Raw genomic sequence first — 15,248 nt, 5'->3', positions numbered from 1 at the left:
CTGGAGTGTTGGGGGGATTCCAGAAGCTGATTGCCTTGAAAGCCAGTGATCCCCAAGGCTTTGACCTGCTAAACAGCATCATGGAGCATATGCCCCCGTGAGTATGAGCTCAAATTGCATTCAAAACTGACTTCTGTGGGCTTTGGTTCTGCAGTGTGCAGTCATGCCAAAGGTTAACACTTCAGGAGCAAAAATGTCACATTTATCAGTTAAAGAGATGGGAACAACTTTATCTGTGTTTTCTGTAAAGTGACAGCACCAGTCAAAGCCCACTGTGAACTGAATAACTGTTCTTTTAAATTTCCAGTGAATCAGTTGACTGGTACAGGAAACAGGTCTTCATTCTGCTATTCCAAAGACTTCCAAGTTCCAAACCAACAAAACTTATCAAAAGTAAGTTCCTTGCTCTGAAAAGCTCCAGTGTGACACGAGTGGTTCAGAGTGTGCAGTTGCACAGATCAGGCATCCTGTACATGGGTGGGACTCTGGTGGCTCCAGGGACTTGCTCCAAATGCTCTGGAGTCAAGGGGGCATAAAGGGCAGTGGCCACAGCAGGTGACACTCCATGAAAACTGAGGGAATGGAACTAAAGGACTTGTGTAGTTCTCCTCCTTTCCTGGTGTGTGTGATGTCGTTACTTGTCTGAAAGTGTCTCCATTTAATCTCCAGCTAATAGCAACACACTTGCCCTGTCACACAGCACAGCCATTCTGACCACTGCTCTCTGCAGTTTGTGTTCATGCTGGGAAACATTCCATGCTTTTGTGTCATTTTGGCCTTCATGGGAATAAAGTTCTGAGGAAGGGTTTACGTTCCTCTGTCAAAGCTGTGACACATTGTTGAAATCATCCCCAGGCAGATGGCCATGCTGATGAAATTCGTGATGTTATCTCTACACAGATCACACAAGGTCTGTTATTAATCCTTTAAAATCTGCTTGATGCCTCCTGTAGAGGAGCAAGAATTACAGGGTTCTTCCAATGGTGTTCCACCAACCAAATGGAAGTGGTGCTTCCAGCGTTCCACGTTTCAGTGTTGTGGTGCCCGAGAAGATGAGCAGTTTTTAGGCAAACTTTGGAGCAGCAAGTTAATGCCCTTCAGTAAAAGGGAACATTTATGAAGGCTGCCCTTTCTGTCTCCTTCTTAGAATGCATTTTGCTGCTGACTCTAAAGCAATTCTGAGCGTTCTTGTGAAGCACAGGCTGTCCTCACCTGTTCACTGTTCCCCTCCCCTCTCCCCCCAGGATTCGTTTGCTGCAGGCCCTTCCTCCTTGGCTTGTTTGAGCTGCTTGAGGATGACACGACCCCTGACAAGGAGCACTTCATTGACACAGAGGATACTCCAGGCTATCAGACTGCATTCTCCCAGCTGGCTTTTGCTGGGAAGAAAGAACATGATCCTGTGGGGCAAATGGTGAACAATCCCAGGATCCAGCTGGCCCAGTCTCTGCACAAACTGTCCACAGCGTGCCCAGGAGGGGGAAGGTGGCTTGGGCTCTGCATCCCTGGGCTGCATTCAGCAGAGAAGAAATGCCTCTGTGAGAATGGTCTCTTGCTAAGGTTTGATAATCAGCAAAATGAAGTGTGTTGTAGGCAGAAGGCAAGATCTTGCTGTGTCTTCTTGTTCATTGGAACTTGGCTTTTGTAAGGTTTTCCTGGTAACCTCAGAAAGGCCTTATTTTTCACAGCACTTAGTTTAGCAATAAGCTCAAATATATGCTATTTTAAAGATGAAGATTTATCCCCTTGATGGCCTATAACTAATGGTTGTCTCCTGTTCAGTTGCATGGACGTGGGAGATTCAGGCAGCTCATATAAAATTAGACATTTTGAGTGCACAGCTAACTCTTACCCCATATAGTGTTTGTTTTGTTCAAGATTTGGGTAAGTAAAGATTGTCTGAGAGATGAGCTGTTTCTCCCTCCATAACTGCTGCTCTGAGAGTGTCTGAGCTTGTGCCCTGTGCATGAAGAGCCATGGCAGTGGCTGAGTGTCCCTGAGCCCTCTGCTGTGTCTGTGCTGCAGGTTCTGTGCCTGCTGAGTGTCCCTGAGCCCTCAGCTGTGTCTGTGCTGCAGGTTCTGTGCATGCTGAGTGTCCCTGAGCCCTCTGCTGTGTCTGTGCTGCTCTGTCTGTGCCTGCTGAGTGTCCCTGAGCCCTCTGCTGTGTCTGTGCTGCAGGTTCTGTGCATGCTGAGTGTCCCTGAGCCCTCAGCTGTGTCTGTGCTGCAGGTTCTGTGCATGCTGAGTGTCCCTGAGCCCTCAGCTGTGTCTGTGCTGCAGGTTCTGTGGATGCTGAGTGTCCCTGAGCCCTCTGCTGTGTCTGTGCTGCTCTGTCTGTGCCTGCTGAGTGTCCCTGAGCCCTCTGCTGTGTCTGTGCTGCAGGTTCTGTGGATGCTGAGTGTCCCTGAGCCCTCTGCTGTGTCTGTGCTGCAGGTTCTGTGGATGCTGAGTGTCCCTGAGCCCTCTGCTGTGTCTGTGCTGCAGGTTCTGTGCCTGCTGAGTGTCCCTGAGCCCTCTGCTGTGTCTGTGCTGCAGGTTCTGTGCCTGCTGAGTGTCCCTGAGCCCTCTGCTCTGTCTGTGCTGCAGGTTCTGTGGATGCTGAGTGTCCCTGAGCCCTCTGCTGTGTCTGTGCTGCAGGTTCTGTGCATGCTGAGTGTCCCTGAGCCCTCTGCTGTGTCTGTGCTGCAGGTTCTGTGGATGCTGAGTGTCCCTGAGCCCTCTGCTGTGTCTGTGCTGCAGGTTCTGTGCATGCTGAGTGTCCCTGAGCCCTCAGCTGTGTCTGTGCTGCAGGTTCTGTGGATGCTGAGTGTCCCTGAGCCCTCTGCTGTGTCTGTGCTGCAGGTTCTGTGCATGCTGAGTGTCCCTGAGCCCTCTGCTGTGTCTGTGCTGTAGGGTCTGTGCATGCTGAGTGTCCCTGAGCCCTCTGCTGTGTCTGTGCTGCAGGTTCTGTGCATGCTGAGCACCAGCCTGAACGCAGTGACAATCTGGAAAAGAATTGCTTTTCTTGGGATTGTATCTCGGCAGTTTGACCTGCTAAAAAATGAGGGCATTGCTGATGCTGTTAATATGAGCAGCTGCATTGTGCCTGGAGAGGACCCAGACCCACAGTCCTAGTGCAGCTTCCCTGGGACAGGGACAGTGCCAGGAGTTAAGCAAGTCCCTGCAAAGGATGGGAGTAAATCTGCTCCTTGCATCTGTAAGGAAAGACTGAGTAGTAGGGAAGGGGAGCATTTATGTGCTGTATTGAGATTTCCATCTGCTCCCACGTGCAGCAGTGATGGGGTGGCTGGGTTTGGTCTGGGCCTGTGAGGATCAGCCCTAAACAACCCCACCTCACCAGAGGGCCCTGAACCCTCAAGGGAAATGTCCAGTAGGAACCAGACCAGTCGATAGTTATTGCAGAGGAAAAACCATGCGAAAGAAAAGGTACTTCTGTTCTTCGTGGCAATCCTGTAATGCCTTGTGCAGTCTCTGTGTGCTGTTCTTGGAGTGACCACCCAGTGTGTGTCTAACAAAACCTGTTAGAAAGGTAGTCAGGGATTGGAATTGGGGTCTGATCCCTACAGACTCTTGCAAAGCCTGAAGGACTGCAGTGATGAGTGTGCTCAGCAAAGGAGGTTTCTCAGTATCTGCTCAGATTTCCCTCAGCTCTGGGGGCCTGGTGGCCAGCTGGAGGTGGCGGGGACACACATGGGACCCCTTGAGCTTTGTGGGAGGAGCTGGGGGTTGGCACGGTGCTTTCTGGTTTCCTTTTTGAGCTCTGTGGTGCTAGGGAGAAAAATCTGGAAACAAATCAAACTGAAGGGATTTCCTGAGTTGCTTTGCAGAGAAGTGCCACCTTCAGAGGATGCACAAATCCACCAGGAAGTCAACGAAGGAGCTGTGGAAAGTGCAGCAGAGTGCAGGGAGCAGCCACTGTCCCAGCTCCCTGGTTTTGGGGGCATTAGTCCACCTACGGAAAGGAAAAAAGCCTCCCCGTCTTGTTTTCAGCCCTGCAGAGGAATGTCGTGTTCCAGAATTTCGGAGGGATTTGTGTGTGTCCTGTGCTGGCAGCTGCGTGTCTTGGGAGGCCATGGAGTGACATACATTGGGGGGACATGGGGGGACAAGGGGAGGACATGGGGGAGGACACGGGGAGGACATGGGGGGACATCAGGGGGACATGGGAGGACATCAGGGGGACAGGAGGGTACATCGAGGGGACATGGGGAGGACATGAGGGAGATGGGGTGGACATGGGGGACGCAGGGGACATGGAGGAAACATGGGGGGAACATTGGGGACATGGGAAGGCTATGGGGGAACATGCAGGGGACATGGGACGTCCAGGGAAGTCCGAGAGGGCCCAGGGGGGTCCAGAGGGGTCCAAAGTGTTTTGGGGGGTCCAGGAGAGTTCAAGTTGGTCCAGGAGGGTCCAGGGGTTTTCCCTGGGGGTATGAGGGGGTGGTCCATGGGGGCCCTAGGAGGATTCAAGGTGGTCCAGGAATGTTCAGGAGGGTCCAGGGGGTTTTAAGGGAGTGGAAGGGGGTTTCAGAGGGGTCCAAGGGGGTCCAGGAGAGATTTGGAGGGTCCAGGGGGTTTTGGGGGGGTCCAGGAGTGTCCAGGGGAGTCTCAGAGGTGTCCAGAAAGGTTCGAAGGGGTCCAGAAGGGTCTAAGGAGGGTCCAAGGGGTCCCAGGTAGGTTTGAGAGGGGTCCAGGGGGCTTCAGGGGGTTTGGAGGGGTCCAGGGGAGTCCAAGTGTGATTCAAGAGGGTCCAAGGTTTTTGAGAGTGTCAAGGGGGGCTGGGGGGTGGTGCAAGGTGGTCCAAGAGAGTTGAGGAAAGTCCAAGGGGGATTCAGGGGGGTCCAGGGGAGTTCAGGAGGGTCCAAAGGGATCCAGGAGAAGTCAGAGACGAATGAGGGGGGTCTCACAGTGGATGAAGGTGGTAAGGTGGGTCTCAGAGGAGTCACAGGGAGGTAAGGGGAGGTAAGAGTGGTCAGGGGGTGCCTGGGGAACTCAGGGACCCCCATTGCCCACAGCCCAGCAATGTCGGCCCTCGGGAACCTCCCTTGGGGACCCCGGGTGCCCGAAATGTCGTCCCTCGGGAACCCCCCCTTCGAGGAGCCCCAGCGCCCGAGGTGTCGCCCCTCGGCAACACCCCCTTGGGGAGCCCCGTCGCCCGAGGTGTCGCACCTCGGCCAGCACGCCCTTGGGGAGCCTCGGCGCCCCAGGTGTCGCCCCATGGACAACCTCCTTGGGGACCCCCAGAGACCCACCAGGGACCCCCCAGGGACCCCCAGAGACCCCAGAGATTCCCAGACACTCCCAGGGACCCCCAGAGACCCCCAGGAAGCTACAGAGATCTCCCAGAGAACCCCCAGTTTCCCCCAGAGACCCCCCAGAGACTGTCAGAGACCCCCAGACACCCCAGGGACCCCCCTAGACCCCCCCGACACCCCCAAGGGACTCCCAGACGCCCCCACGGACACCCAGGACCCCCCAGGGACCCCCCAGAGACCCTCAGAGACTCTCAGAGACCCCCCAAGGACCCCCAGAGAGCCCACTGGGACTCCCCAGGGACCCCCAGAGACTCCCCATAGATCACCAGGGACCGCCCAAGGAAACCCGCAGACCCCCAGACATCCCCAGAGACTCCCAGGGGCCCCCAGAAACTCCCGGAGACCCCTCAGGGACCCGCAGAGACCCCTGAGGGACCCCCAGACACTTCCAGACACCCGCCAGGAACCCTCAGATGCCCCCAGAGACCCCCAGAGATCCCCAGACCCCTCCAGGGACCCCCAGACACCCGCAGAGACCCGCAGGGACCCCCAGAGACTCTCAGAGACCTCCAGGGACTCCCAGACACACGCCGAGACCCCCCAGGGACACCCAGAGACCACCAGACACCCGCCAGGGACCCTCAGATGCCCCCAGAGACCCCCAGAGATCCCCAGAGACCCCTAGACCCCTCCAGGGACCCCCAGAGACCCCCAGAGATCCTCCAGAGACCCCCAGAGACTCTCAGAGATCCCCCAGAGACCCCACAGGGACCCCCAAGGACCCCCTAGGGACCCCCACAGATCCCCAGAGACCCCCACTGTGACCCCCAAAGAACTCCCCAGGGGATCTCCTGGGACGCCCAGAAACCCCCAGACACCCCCAGAGACTCCCAGAGACCCCCCAGGGACCCTCAGACACCCCCAGAGATTCCCAGAGACCCCCAGAGACTCTCAGAGATCCCCCAGGGACCCACAGGAACCCCTCAAAGATCCACCAGAGACCCCCCCTGTGATCCCCAAAGAACTCCCCTGGGGATCCCCTCGGACCCCCCAGAAATCCCCAGACACCCCCAGAGACTCCCAGAGAACCCCCAGGGACCCTCAGACACCCCCAGAGACTCCCAGAGACCCCCAGAGACCCTCAGGGACCCCCCAGGGACCCCCATAGACCGCCCAGAGATCACGAGATGCCCCCCAGGGACCTCCAGAGACCCCTCCAGAGATCACGAGAAACCCCTCCGAGACCGCCAGGGACCTCCAGAGAACCCCCAGGGACCCACCTTGGGACCCCCAGAGGACCCCAGGGACCCACAGGAACCCCTCATAGATCCACCAGAGACCCCCATAGATCCCACAGAGACCTCCAGAGAACCCCAGAGACCACCAGAGATGCTCCGGAGACACCCCAGAGACCCCCACAGAGATCCCCGGTGCCCGAAATGTCGTCCCTCGGTGAACCCCCTTCGGGGACTTCCGGCGCCCGAAATGTCGTCCCTTGGGGACCCCCCATTTGGGGACCCCCGGTGCCCAAAATGCCGTCCCTCGGCCAACCTCCTTGGGGACCCCAGAGACCCCCAGAGGACCCCCCCCCAGGGACTCCACAGGGACCCCCAGAGACCCCAGAGATCCCCAGACACTCCCAGGGACACCCAGGGACCCCCAGGACGCTACAGAGATCTCCCAGAGAACCCCCAGTTTCCCCCAGAGACACCCCCAGAAATTGTCAGAGACCCCCAGACACCCCCAGACACCCCAGGGACCCCCCTAGACCTCCAGACACCCCCCAGGGCCTCCCAGACGCCCCCACGGACCCCCATGGCCCCCCCAGGGACCCCCCAGAGACCCCCCAGGGACCCCCAGAGAGCCCATTGGGACTCCCCAGACACCCCCAGAGACTCCCAGGGGCCCCCAGAAACTCCCAGAGATCCCTCAGGGACCCGCAGAGACCCCTCAGGGACCCCCAGAGACTTCCAGACACCCCAGAGACTCCCAGAATCCCTCAGAGACCCCCCAGGGACCTCCAGAGACCCCAGAGACTCCAAGAGACCCCCAGAGACCCCCACGGACCCCCCAGGGACCACCAGAAAGCCCCAGAGACCCCCCAGAGACCCCCCAGGGACCACCAGAGACCCCCCAGAGATTCTCAGAGACCTCCAGGGACTCCCAGACACCCGCCGAAACCCCCCAGGGACCCCAAGAGACCCTCCATAGATCACCAGGGACCGCCTAAGGACCCCCACAGACCCCCCAGACACCCTCAGAGACTCCCAGGGGCCCCCAGAAACTCCCAGAGACCCCTCAGGGACCCGCAGAGACCCCTGAGGGACCCCCAGAGACTTCTAGACACCCGTCAGGAACCCTCAGATGCCCCCAGAGACCCCCAGAGATCCCCAGAGACCCCCAGACCCCTCCAGGGACCCCCAGACACCCGCAGAGACCCGCAGGGACCCCCAGGGAACCCAGAGACCCCCAGGGACTCTCAGAGACCTCCAGCGACTCCCAGACACACGCCGAGACCCCCCAGGGACACCCAGAGACCCCCAGACACCCGCCAGGGACCCTCAGATGCCCCCAGAGACCCCCAGAGATCCCCAGAGACCCCTAGACCCCTCCAGAGATCCCCAGAGACCCCCAGAGACCCCCAGAGACCTCCAGGGACCCTCAGAGACCCTCCAGAGACCCCCAGAGACTCTCAGAGATCCCCCAGAGACACCACAGGGACCCCCAAGGACCACCAAAGGGACCCCCATAGATCCCCAGAGACCCCCCCTGTGACCCCCAAAGAACTCCCCTGGGGATCCCCTCGGACCCCCCAGAAATCCCCAGACACCCCCAGAGACTCCCAGAGACCCCCCAGGGACCCTCAGACACCCCCAGAGACTCATAGAGACCCCCAGAGACTCTCAGAGATCCCCCAGGGACCCACAGGAACCCCTCAAAGATCCACCAGAGACCCCCCAGGGACCCCCAAAGAACTCCCCTGGGGATCCCCTCGGACCCCCCAGAAATCCCCAGAGACTCCCAGAGACCCCCCAGGGACCCTCAGACACCACCAGAGACTCCCAGAGACCCTCAGAGACCCTCAGGGACCCCGCAGAGACCACCATAGACCGCCCAGAGATCACGAGATGCCCCCAGGGACCTCCAGAGACCCCTCCAGAGATCACGAGAAACCCCTCCGAGACCCCCAGGGACCTCCAGAGACCCCTCAGGGACCCGCAGAGACCCCTGAGGGACCCCCAGAGACTCCCAGACACCCGCCAGGAACCCTCAGATGCCCCCAGAGACCCCCAGAGATCCCCAGAGACCCCCAGAACCCTCCAGGGACCCCCAGACACCCCCAGAGACCTCCAGAGACACTCAGAGATCCTCCAGAGACCCCACAGGGACCCCCAAGGACCCCCTAGGGACCCCCACAGATCCCCAGAGACCCCCCCTGTGACCCCCAAAGAACTCCCCTGGGGATCTCCTGGGACCCCCCAGAAACCCCCAGACACCCCCAGAGACTCCCAGAGACCCCCAGGGACCCTCAGACACCCCCAGAGACTCATAGAGACCCCCAGAGACCCCCAGAGACTCTCAGAGATCCCACAGGGACCCACAGGAACCCCTCAAAGATCCACCAGAGACCCTCAGGGCCCCCCCCAGGGACCCCCATAGACCGCCCAGAGATCACGAGATGCCCCCCAGGGACCTCCAGAGACCCCTCCAGAGATCACGAGAAACCCCTCCGAGACCCCCAGGGACCTCCAGAGAACCCCAGGGACCCACCTTGGGACCCCCAGAGGACCCCAGGGAACCACAGGAACCCCTCATAGATCCACCAGAGACCCCCATAGATCCCACAGAGACCTCCAGAGAACCCCAGAGACCACCAGAGATGCTCCGGAGACACCCCAGAGACCCCCACAGAGATCCCCGGTGCCCGAAATGTCGTCCCTCGGGGAACCCCCTTGGGGACCCCCGGTGCCCGAAATGTCGTCCCTCGGGGAACCCCCTTGGGGACCCCCGGTGCCCGAAATGCTGTCCCTCGGCCAACCTCCTTGGGGACCCCAGAGACCCCCAGAGGACCCCCCCAGGGACTCCACAGGGACCCCCAGAAACCCCAGAGATTCCCAGACACTCCCTGGGACACCCAGGAACCCCCCAGGGACCCCCAGGACACTACAGAGATCTCCCAGAGAACTCCCAGTTTCCCCCAGAGACCCCCCAGAAACTGTCAGAGACCCCCAGACACCCCCAGACACCCCAGGGACCCCCCTAGACCTCCAGACACCCCCCAAGGACTCCCAGACGCCCCCATGGACACCCAGGGCCCCCCAGGGACCCCCCAGAGACCCCCAGAGACTCTCAGAGACCCCCCAGGGACCCCCAGAGAGCCCACTGGGACTCCCCAGGGACCCCCAGAGACTCCCCATAGATCACCAGGGACCGCCCAAGGACCCCCGCAGACCCCCAGACACCCCCAGAGACTCCCAGGGGCCCCCAGAAACTCCCAGAGATCTCTAAGGGACCCGCAGAGACCCCTCAGGGACCCCCAGAGACTCCCAGACACCCCAGAGACTCCCAGAAACCCTCAGAGACCCCCCAGGGACCTCCAGAGACCCCAGAGACTCCAAGAGACCCCCAGAGACCCTCACGGACCCCCCAGGGACCACCAGAGACCCCCCCGAGATTCTCAGAGACCTCCAGGGACTCCCAGACACCCACCGAAACCCCCCAGGGACCCCCAGAGACCCTCCATAGATCACCAGGGACTGCCCAAGGACCCCCACAGACCCCCAGACACCCCCAGAGACTCCCAGGGGTCCCCAGAAACTCCCAGAGACCCCTCAGGGACCCGCAGAGACCCCTGAGGGACCCCCAGAGACTTCTAGACACCCGCCAGAAACCCTCAGATGCCCCCAGAGACCTCCAGAGATCCCCAGAGACCCCCAGACCCCTCCAGGGACCCCCAGACACCCGCAGAGACCCGCAGGGACCCCCAGAGACCCCCCAGAGACTCTCAGAGACCTCCAGGGACTCCTAGACACACGCCGAGACACCCCAGGGACACCCAGAGACCCCCAGACAACCGCCAGGGACCCTCAGATGCCCCCAGAGACCCCCAGAGAACCCCAGAGACCTCCAGACCCCTCCAGGGACCCCCAGAGACCCCCAGAGACCCCCAGAGACCCCCAGGGACCCCCAGAGACCCTCCAGAGACCCCCAGAGACTCTCAGAGATCCCCCAGAGACCCCACAGGGACCCCCAAGGACCCCCTAGGGACCCCCACAGATCCCCAGAGACCCCCACTGTGACCCCCAGAGAACTCCCCTGGGGATCTCCTGGGACCCCCCAGAAACCCCCAGACACCCCCAGAGACTCCCAGAGACCCCCCAGGGACCCTCAGACACCCCCAGAGACTCATAGAGACCCCCAGAGACTCTCAGAGATCCCCCAGGGACCCACAGGAACCCCTCAAAGATCCACCAGAGACCCCCAGAGACCCTCAGGGACCCCCCAGGGACCCCCATAGACCGCCCAGAGATCACGAGATGCCCCCCAGGGACCTCCAGAGACCCCTCCAGAGATCACGAGAAACCCCTCCGAGACCCCCAGGGACCTCCAGAGACCCCCAGGGACCCACCTTGGGACCCCCAGGAACCCCTCATAGATCCACCAGAGACCCCCATAGATCCCACAGAGACCTCCAGAGAACCCCAGAGACCACCAGAGATGCTCCGGAGACAACCCAGAGACCCGCACAGAGATCCCCGGTGCCCGAAATGTCGTCCCTCGGGGAACCCCCTTGGGGACCCCCGGTGCCCGAAATGTCGTCCCTCGGGGAACCCCCTTGCGGAGCCCCGGCGCCCGAGGTGTCGCCCCTCGGCAACCCCACCCTTCGGGGACTTCCGGCGCCCGAAATGTCGCCCCTTGGGGACCCCCCATTTGGGGAGCCCCGGTGCCCGAGGTGTCGCCCCTCGGCAACCACCCCGTGGGGAGCCCCGGTGCCCGAAATGCCGTCCCTCGGCCAACCTCCTTGGGGACCCCAGAGACCCCCAGAGGACCCCCCCAGGGACTCCACAGGGACCCCCAGAGACCCCAGAGATTCCCAGACACTCCCAGGGACACCCAGGGACCCCCAGGACGCTACAGAGATCTCCCAGAGAACCCTCAGTTTCCCCCAGAGACCCCCCAGAAACTGTCAGAGACCCCCAGACACCCCCAGACACCCCAGGGACCCCCCTAGACCTCCAGACACTCCCCAGGGACTCCCAGACGCCCCCACGGACCACCAGGGCCCCCCCAGGGACCCCCCAGATACCCCCAGAGACTCTCAGAGACCCCCCAAGACCCCCAGAGAGCCCACTGGGACTCCCCAGGGACCCCCAGAGACTCCCCATAGATCACCAGGGACCGCCCAAGGACCCCCGCAGACCCCCAGACACCCCCAGAGACTCCCAGGGGCCCCCAGAAACTCCCAGAGATCCCTCAGGGACCCGCAGAGACCCCTCAGGGACCCCCAGAGACTCCCAGACACCCCAGAGACTCCCAGAAACCCTCAGAGACCCCCCAGGGACCTCCAGAGACCCCAGAGACTCCAAGAGACCCCCAGAGACCCCCACGGACCCCCCAGGGACCACCAGAAAGTTCCAGAGACCACCCAGAGACCCCCCAGGGACTACCAGAGACCCCCCAGAGATTCTCAGAGACCTCCAGGGACTCCCAGACACCCGCCGAGACTCCCCAGGGACCACCAGAGACCCTCCATAGATCACCAGGGACTGCCCAAGGACACCCACAGACCCCCAGACACCCCCAGAGACTCCCAGGGGCCCCCAGAAACTCCCAGAGACCCCTCAGTGACCCGCAGTGACGCCTGAGGGACCCCCAGAGACTCCCAGACACCCGTCAGGAACCATCAGATGCCCCCAGAGACCCCCAGAGAACCCCAGAGACCCCCAGAACTCTCCAGGGACCCCCAGACACCCCCAGAGACCCCCAGAGACCCTCCAGAGACCCCCAGAGACACTCAGAGATCCTCCAGAGACCCCACAGGGACCCCCAAGGACCCCCTTGGGACCCCCACAGATCCCCAGAGACCCCCCCTGTGACCCCCAAAGAACTCCCCTGGGGATCTCCTGGGACCCCCCAGAAACCCCCAGACACCGCCAGAGACTCCCAGAGACCCCCCAGGGACCCTCAGACACCCCCAGAGACTCATAGAGACCCCCAGAGACCCTCAGAGACTCTCAGAGATCCCCCAGGGACCCACAGGAACCCCTCAAAGATCCACCAGAGACCCCCAGAGACCCTCAGGGACCCCCCAGGGACCCCCATAGACCGCCCAGAGATCACGAGATGCCCCCCAGGGACCTCCAGAGACCCCTCCAGAGATCACGAGAAACCCCTCCGAGACCCCCAGGGACCTCCAGAGACCCCCAGGGACCCACCTTGGGACCCCCAGAGGACCCCAGGGACCCACAGGAACCCCTCATAGATCCACCAGAGACCCCCATAGATCCCACAGAGACCTCCAGAGAACCCCAGAGACCACCAGAGATGCTCCGGAGACACCCCAGAGACCCCCACAGAGATCCCCTGTGCCCGAAATGCCGTCCCTCGGCCAACCTCCTTGGGGACCCCAGAGACCCCCAGAGGACCCCCCCAGGGACTCCACAGGGACCCCCAGAGACCCCAGAGATTCCCAGACACTCCCAGGGACACCCAGGGACCCCCCAGGGACCCCCAGGACGCTACAGAGATCTCCCAGAGAACCCCCAGTTTCCCCCAGAGACACCCCCAGAAACTGTCAGAGACCCCCAGACACCCCCAGACACCCCAGGGACCCCCCTAGACCTCCAGACACCCCCAGGGACTCCCAGACGCCCCCACGGACCACCAGGCCCCGCCCAGGGCCCCCTCAGAGACCCCCAGAGACTCTCAGAGACCCCCCAGGGACCCCCAGAGAGCCCACTGGGACTCCCCAGGGACCCCCAGAGACTCCCCATAGATCACCAGGGACCGCCCAAGGACCCCCGCAGACCCCCAGACACCCCCAGAGACTCCCAGGGGCCCCCAGAAACACCCAGAGATCCCTCAGGGACCCGCAGAGACCCCTCAGGGACCCCCAGAGACTCCCAGACACCCCAGAGACTCCCAGAATCCCTCAGAGACCCCCCAGGGACCTCCAGAGACCCCAGAGACTCCAAGAGACCCCCAGAGACCCCCACGGACCCCCCAGGGACCACCAGAGACCCCCCCGAGATTCTCAGAGACCTCCAGGGACTCCCAGACACCCGCCGAAACCCCCCAGGTACCCCAAGAGACCCTCCATAGATCACCAGGGACTGCCCAAGGACCCCCACAGACCCCCAGACACCCCCAGAGACTCCCAGGGGTCCCCAGAAACTCCCAGAGATCCCTCAGGGACCCGCAGAGACCCCTCAGGGACCCCCAGAGACTCCCAGACACCCCAGAGACTCCCAGAAACCCTCAGAGACCCCCCAGGGACCTCCAGAGACCCCAGAGACTCCAAGAAACCCCCAGAGATCCCCACGGACCCCCCAGGGATCACCAGAAAGCCCCAGAGACCACCCAGAGACCCCCCAGGGACCCCCAGAGACCCTCCATAGATCACCAGGGACCGCCCAAGGACCCCCACAGACCCCCAGACACCCCCAGAGACTCCCAGGGGCCCCCAGAAACTCCCAGAGACCCCTCAGGGACCCGCAGAGACCCCTGAGGGACCCCCAGAGACTCCCAGACACCCGCCAGGAACCCTCAGATGCCCCCAGAGACGCCCAGAGATCCCCAGAGACCCCCAGATCCCTCCAGGGACCCCCAGACACCCCCAGAGACCCGCAGGGACCCCCAGGGACCCCCCAGAGACTCTCAGAGACCTCCAGGGACTCCCAGACACGCGCCGAGACCCCCCAGGGACCCCCAGAGACCCCCAGACACCCGCCAGGGACCCTCAGATACCCCAAGAGACCCCCCAGAGATCCCCAGACCTCTCCAGGGACCCTCAGACACCCCCAGAGACCCCCAGAGACCCCCAGGGACCCCCAGGGACCCTCCAGAGACCCCCAGAGACGCTCAGAGATACCCCAGAGACCCCACAGGGACCCCCTAGGGACCCCCACAGATCCCCAGAGACCCCCCCTGTGACCCCCAAAGAACTCCCCTGGGGATCTCCTGGGACCCCCCAGAAACCCCCAGACACCCCCAGAGACTCCCAGAGACCCCCCAGGGACCCTCAGACACCCCCAGAGACTCATAGAGACCCCCAGAGACTCTCAGAGATCCCCCAGGGACCCACAGGAACCCCTCAAAGATCCACCAGAGACCCCCAGAGACCCTCAGGGACCCCCCAGGGACCCCCATAGACCGCCCAGAGATCACGAGATGCCCCCCAGGGACCTCCAGAGACCCCTCCAGAGATCACGAGAAACCCCTCCGAGACCCCCAGGGACCTCCAGAGACCCCCAGGGACCCACCTTGGGACCCCCAGAGGACCCCAGGGACCCACAGGAACCCCTCATAGATCCACCAGAGACCCCCATAGATCCCACAGAGACCTCCAGAGAACCCCAGAGACCACCAGAGATGCTCCGGAGACAACCCAGAGACCCGCACAGAGATCCCCGGTGCCCGAAATGTCGTCCCTCGGGGAACCCCCTTGGGGACCCCCGGTGCCCGAAATGTCGTCCCTCGGGGAACCCCCTTGCGGAGCCCCGGCGCCCGAGGTGTCGCCCCTCGGCAACCCCCCCCTTCGGGGACTTCCGGCGCCCGAAATGTCGCCCCTTGGGGACCCCCCATTTGGGGAGCCCCGGTGCCCGAGGTGTCGCCCCTCGGCAACCACCCCGTGGGGAGCCCCGGTGCCCGAAATGCCGTCCCTCGGCCAACCTCCTTGGGGACCCCAGAGACCCCCAGAGGACCCCCCCAGGGACTCCACAGGGACCCCCAGAGACCCCAGAGATTCCCAGACACTCCCAGGGACACCCA

General features: G+C 62.1%; 1 long non-coding RNA gene across 1 annotated transcript; it reads left to right on the top strand.

Annotated features, from left to right (window-relative positions):
- LOC139673535 (uncharacterized) lies at window positions 1-2,018 on the top strand. The gene is made up of 3 exons (XR_011698133.1): window positions 1-97; window positions 308-393; window positions 1,245-2,018. It is a non-coding gene; the product is annotated as an uncharacterized lncRNA (long non-coding RNA).
- The last annotated feature ends 13,230 nt before the right edge of the window (window positions 2,019-15,248 follow it).

This window comes from Pithys albifrons, chromosome 6, assembly GCF_047495875.1.
Source record: "Pithys albifrons albifrons isolate INPA30051 chromosome 6, PitAlb_v1, whole genome shotgun sequence".
Classification (NCBI taxonomy): Eukaryota; Metazoa; Chordata; class Aves; order Passeriformes; family Thamnophilidae; genus Pithys; species Pithys albifrons.
The sequence above is the reverse complement of the archived record's forward strand: the minus strand, read 5'-3'. Positions and strand labels throughout refer to the sequence as shown.